The sequence below is a fragment of the Artemia sp. Qi Xiang Cuo genome, chromosome 19, assembly GCF_049724085.1.
Source record: "Artemia sp. Qi Xiang Cuo chromosome 19, ASM4972408v1, whole genome shotgun sequence".
In the NCBI taxonomy this organism is placed as follows: Eukaryota; Metazoa; Arthropoda; class Branchiopoda; order Anostraca; family Artemiidae; genus Artemia; species Artemia sp. Qi Xiang Cuo.
In genome coordinates this window covers 7,458,673-7,465,480 of record NC_142812.1, presented here as the reverse complement: position 1 = coordinate 7,465,480, position 6,808 = coordinate 7,458,673, and positions in this window count along the sequence as shown.

The following is a 6,808-nucleotide window of genomic DNA, read 5'->3' as shown; positions in this document are numbered from 1 at the left end:
TGGAAACAGACTGTCAGAAGGACAAAAAAGTTTCAATTACCGAATATCAACAGCTCGGCGTTTAGTTGAAAATACTATTGGTATGCTGGTTCAGAGTATTTCGAACCGAAATCTTGACACAGCCAAAAAAAGTAAAGGCAATAATTACTGCTTCTATGTGCCTTCATAATTTTATTATTTCAGTTAGAGGAGCTCCAACTGATATTCAGGAGCAGTCAATGGGAAGTGGGGTTTCTGAGCTTGGGAGGGTTGGGAGCAACAATTCTTCTAGAACAAACCAAGATCTGAGAAATAGATTAATGCAATATTTTTTATCTGTAGAGGGTGCTTTTCCTTGGCAACAAGAAAAAGCATTGAGAGGCTCATTTTAAATAGTGCATAAATATTTTACATCACACCCATATCCAGGATCTTTTTTTGGGGAGGGGGTGGGTAGTTAGAAAAGAAGCATAACAAATTTCCCTATATGTATTTTTGCGTATTTTTAAGTTGCTTATATGTATTTGATAGATTTTTAAGTTTGCTTCTGAATATTTTCTGTGCTTAAATGTCAGAAACAATAAAAAAAATATTTATGGTTTTACTAATTTGCACAATTTTAAATCAATTAGTTGCAAAACTTTTAATTCATCTTCAATTACTAAAAATTACCATTTATTATGTAAATTTTGGAATTTTATTCTCCAAAAAAATTATACTTACAACTCTGCATAATTGTAGCCCCCAAGCAATGGGGCTTTACAGGCCTTTTAAAAATGAGTCTATATATCGAGACTTTAAGTAAAAATGTATAGATAGCCTGAATATATAGAGAAAACATTTTAGGAAATTATGAAGTGACTGAGATAACAGATTTCCTTACACGTATTTTTAAGTTGCTTATATGTATTTGATGTGTTTTTAAGTTTGCTTCTGAATATTATCTCTGCTTAAATGTCAGAAACAATAAAAATATTTATGGTTTTATAAATTTTCACAATTTTGAATTAATTATTTGCAAAGCTTTTAATTCATCTTCAATTCCTAAAATATACCATTAATTATGTAAATTTTGGAATTTTATTCTGCAAAAAATTATACTTACAACTCTACATAATTTTGTGTGGTCACGTGTGCCCAACTGCTTCATCAGTCCCCCATCTAAAAAACAATCTTTTTCTAAAACATATATTATTCGAGACCAGTGTTTAACATGGGACCTTTGTCTTTTTCCTATGCTTTTTGAAATAATGGGGGTTTACAGTCATTTCAAAAATGAGTCCATATATAAGGAATTTAAGAATAAATCTATAGATAGCCTGAATATATAGAGAAAATATTTTAGTAAATTATGAAGTTACTAAAGATCAAAATATAATAATAAAATTACATAAAAAGGTAAAAAGGATTTCAATTATGTTTTTGTATGTTCCAATACAGCATTCATGATTTTTACATGGCACTGCAATTTCTCCTCTGCTGGCATATTTCTCATAAATGATACAAGAGACATAAGAAAATGTTGATCTTCATCAAGAGTTGTTTATTTATTTTGATTCCTCTTTTGTTTTTCATTTAAGTATTCAAGAATTTCTTCATCAGTTTAAGATGCAGCACATCCCACTGTTTTATTCCACTTTCTTTTTCTAATGTTTGAATTTTCTTGAAAAACTTCATCTGGAGTGCTAGAAGTTGACGGGTGAGGACTTTCTTGTTGGAACAGCGACGATTCCTCTGAATGACTAATATCACAATCAATTTCCTCAGTGTAGTCGTCCTCTCCTTCTGCAATCACATTGATGACAGGCAATGCAGATGCACAGTTACATAAACAAAAATAATGATTAGAAACAAGGCTGCAAATGAATATGAATGGACTATCTTGAAATAAATAAATTAGATTGATATGTTCTCGTGACATCACATTACTATTTTTTATTTGCATTTCGATAGTCCATTTTTACTTTCATAGATACAAACTCATTTTAGTACTCCATTTTTACTTTCATATATTTTATTTCTGTATGTCATTTTCAGCTTTGTGTTCAGAATTCCTAAATTTAAAAATCCTTAAACAGCAATCATGATGCCAATAAACAATTATTGTAATAGTAATTTAAACATAAATTAATCAATACCTTTAAAATTGCTACTTAACACATTTTATTTAGGACATGCAAACTGCAAACTTAATAATCTGTATTGGCTAACATTTCATTCTTTGTGACAACTTTCTAAGCAATCCCTGATTGACAATGAGCTCAAAGAAGTAAAATTATTGCATTCCTGCAAAATATGAACAATGAGTCTATTGAGTATATACAAGCCTGCCACATGGCTGTGCCAGGGCCCAACAGCAAAGTTGCCCTGCAAATTAAGTAATATATATATTTCTTTATATATACAATTCTATACCAATGGTTTTCCTGTTCCTATCAATGATTATATCTTGTAAAAAATCCATTCTTCACATCAATGCTTGGTTTTCTGCCTTCATGGTAGAAGCTGCAGAACCACTGGGCAGTCTTGAAATTTTTCTTAGTTGTATATATCTCTCTCTCAGACTGACCCATCTTTTTTGAAGCTCTGTAACTACAAGAAAGAAGTAAATGAAGACATGATTTCACAAAGAATTATTTCAAGTGTAGTAGATCATTCAATTTAACTTGTTATATCTGATTTCACTTCCAAAATTGATGATTAAATAGCTTTATACGTAAAAAGAAGAAATGGGGGTTCATTTCTTCCTAACATTAACCCAGCAGCTTTAATATTTAGCAAAAAAAAGAAAAAAAACAGTTATATTTAAATATTCTTGCTTGAATTCCAGGGCTTTGATAATCAGAATCATGCAGCATTACAAAACATTTTTTAACCATTTTTATTGAAAAATCCTTTATTTGGTATTTTCATTAAAGAAAGTCAATAAAGCAACAGAATTGCCCCACCCTCTATATTTTGAAAAACTGCATGTTGTATACCTACCCCTACATCTTTGCACCTCCCCATCCATTTTGAAAATAATTTTTTTGCAATTTTTTTAAAGACTATTAATGGTATTTTTATTTGATAAGATCAATGAAAGAAAGATCGCTGCTAAATTTTATAAAATGCATGTTGCCCACATGCACCTACACTTTTGTCAATTGATGCCCCTGTTTACAAAAATAGTCAGTAATATTGACTGAAATGTTGCAACTTTCACCCTAACCATTCAAAAAATCCAAACTACTAGTTAATGTTGCAATTTGATAATGTGCTACTCACTGGCAGCAAACAATACAGTTTTTATTATTAAGCAAAGGTAAACTAGTTTTACCAGCAGTGTATTAAAATTCAAGGACCCATATAGAAGGTCAACTTTTTCCTAGGTTTGCTATTTATTCAATCCTGAAACTTGGCAAAACTCCTCATAATTGGCAATCTCTTACAACAAGATGTAGTCCCTATTGTTTTTGTATTGTACATGCCAGTAACCACTAAAAATTGTCTGAAATATCTTTTGTACCTTACTATAGTTTTCTATTAATGATAATAAAACAATACAACAAGGGCCAGAGAAAAGGAAGCTAGACAATATAGACCCGTTTGCAAAATGTTTTCCCTCTTGAAACTACAGTAAAAATTGAGAAATATAAAAGGTCACAATCCTAGAATCACATACTAGCCACAGTAAATTCTAGATGGGCTGCGCATCTTGGAAAGTAGCGAAATTAGGTGAGTGAAATTATCAGGAATGCATTCAGATCCATTGGGATCCACAGGATAACATTTTGAAATGACTATCTCTAGTCTTCAGCTCTTAAAAGGGTGTTGACCTTAATTGAAATTGACAATATTTTTATTTGATCCTTATTTGCTCAATCCTGAGCTTTATGGTGTTAACATGTATAGATGATTTCTTAAACTTGTGGAAAAAGTCTTAATACAGCTTTAAATCCTGTTTGTGTGACAGGAACTAATATTACCAAAAGCTACAGCCAATAAAAAGAAAGTGAAAACCAATACTAAGGGGATACATTTGTTCAATAAAATACAGATGACTTAGGTATTCAATGTGATCTATCTAGTCCCAAAAATAGCGAAAGGCTGGATATGTATCATTATAACAACTTCCCAGTGTATAATTTACGCCTACAATTCATTCAAATTAAGTACTTCTCAATATAATAATCATTTTTGTTGGAAATGAATTTTAGCCCCCACCCCTACATATACCAATTCAGGGTATATATTTGCACATTAGGGGGTGGGGGTAATTTTCTTTCTGATGTAAATGAGAGGCAAGTTTAAACTTTCCCCCCATCCCCTAATGTGAAAATACACATTACATTCACATTAGTTGTAACTCAATAATAGGATTTGGTAAATATTTACCATCAAACCTAACTTAACCTAGGGTCAATATCTACGAAATCATATTATTGAGTTAGGAATTAAGTGAATACACCATTCGATGCTTTTTTTTATGCTGATTATGAATATAATAAGCATTTCTATCAGAAATGAATTTCAACCCCCCCCCCCTATATAGGCTATACCTAACCCTGAATTGGCCTATATAGGGGGGGAGCTGAAACTCATTTCCGATATAAATTCTTAGCCTATTATATTCGTAATCAGCATAAAAAAGGCATCGAATGGTGTATTCACTTTTGTCCTAACTCAATAATATGATTTCGTAGATATTGACCTAACCTAGTTTATCAGTATTTGTCTATTAATATGCTTTGTGAAAAATTATTACATGGCACTGAGGGTGTTTAATTACATATATAGGCCTGGATCATTTAAAAAAGGGAAAATACAGTTGGGTCCATGTTTATTTTTCAGAATTCTGCTTTTTTTTTTAATGTTAGAATGGTGAAAGAAATGAAGATAAAAGCTTCTCCCCGTGCAAAATATGCTAACTAGGATTATTCTGCATATTATGAAGTAAGAATTGTTTTCTTAACATGTTTTCTTGTGTACTAGTACAAATCTAGGCTTACCCTTCGTTCCCACATGCTGCGGATTGCGGAAAATCGTTGCGGATTCACGGATTCCGCAAAGATTTTTTTTGCGATATTGCGGAGAAACGCAAATCCGCATGCGCTGAAATTTTTCAATACTTGCGGAAAAACGCATGCGGATTAGCAACTGAAGAATAATTGATATTTATAAAAATGGAACTGTTGAAAAATTGATAATATCAATTCGATTTCAAGAATTGCTCTTCAATAAAAGTCACAAAGACCACCATAACAAGATTCAGCTGGCCAAGGCGTGGGACCAAGTTTCTAGGGAGACTGGACTATCAGGTAGGCTAAACAGTAAACACAGCTTGGACATTTTCATTGCTTTAACTATTTATTTGATATTTTTACTTTTTGGTTTATTTGCTTCTTTTTTGCTAAAGGTGGAGATAAGGCTAGCTACCCCTTCAGTTGAGGGTGCAGAGTCCCTGTCAATAGAAGCAGGATATAGCCTACAATATATCCTGGTCCTACTGGACAGTATCTGTGCAGTAACTCTTGGCTAGAACTCAGAGACCATTTGAATTACCCTTATTCCACGCCTATCTACCGTATTCTGCCCTAGGATGGATGGATGGTAAACTACCTATCAGCTAGTGAAATGACATCATTTTTATACTTTTTTGAAAAAGGCTTATGCCAGCTTTTGCGACACAGCCTAGATGCTTTTATTTCTTTTTCTTTAGTTATTTATTCAATATTTGCGCTTTTTGGTTTATTTGTTTCTTCTTTGTTAAAGGTGCAGATTAGGCTAGCTATCCCTGTTGTGTAGTGTGCAGAAACCCCTGCCATTAGAACCACAATATAGCCTACAATATATCCTGCTCCTACTGGACAGAATCTATGCATCTTACAGCCCAATTGATGGGATAATACACAGTAAATAAGTTTTCTTTTTGGTGGTAGCTAATCTACATCTTTACCCTTTTCATCATGCTAAACAAGCATACAATAGTGCATAATATATCCCTTAATGGTGTTTGGAACTTGCTTTCAGTATTTGCCTCAATGAATTAATTTTTGAAAAGTTGCTAGCATTTTCCTAATGCAAGTATGCACTGATTCAATCCTGCTCCAGGAGTTACAAAACCTGAACTGAAGCATTATTAGATTTCACAGTTAAAATTCATATTCACTGGCAAAATTATCTATATTTTATTTTCCTGTGATGGGTGAAAGCCCAATTGATTGGATAATACACAGTAAATAAGTTTTCTTTTTGGTGATAGCTAATCTACATCTTTACCCTTTTCATCATGCTAAACAAGTACATAATAGTAGATAATATATCCCTTAATGAAGTTTGGAACTTGCTTTCAATATTTGCCATAATGAATTAATTTTTAAAAGTTGCTAGCATTCTCCTAATGCAAGTATGCACTAATTCAATCCTTCTCTAGGAGTTACAATACCTGAACTAAAGCATTATTAGATTTCAAAGTTAAAATTCATATTCACTGGCAAAATATTACGTATTTTTATTTTCCTTTGATGGTTGAATTCATTGAGTCTACGTTCTCTTTTTATTTATTTTTTTCTGTCTATGTTGTGTAGCTTAAGAGTTTTTCAATATATTAATTCATTCACTTCAGTGAAGTTAGTCATTCTTTCAGTTATGATTCATTTTGAGATTACAACATGTCTCAACACCCAAACTTTGTACTTTTATAAAAGCTTACCTTTTAGTTATTAAATAGTTGACATTAGTCATTTACCCCCACTATAGAGTGGTTCATTCTAATAGAGAGCCGTACTAATTTTGTACTTTAGGCTTAATTCAACAACTTCAAATGCAACATGCTAAACATTAAATT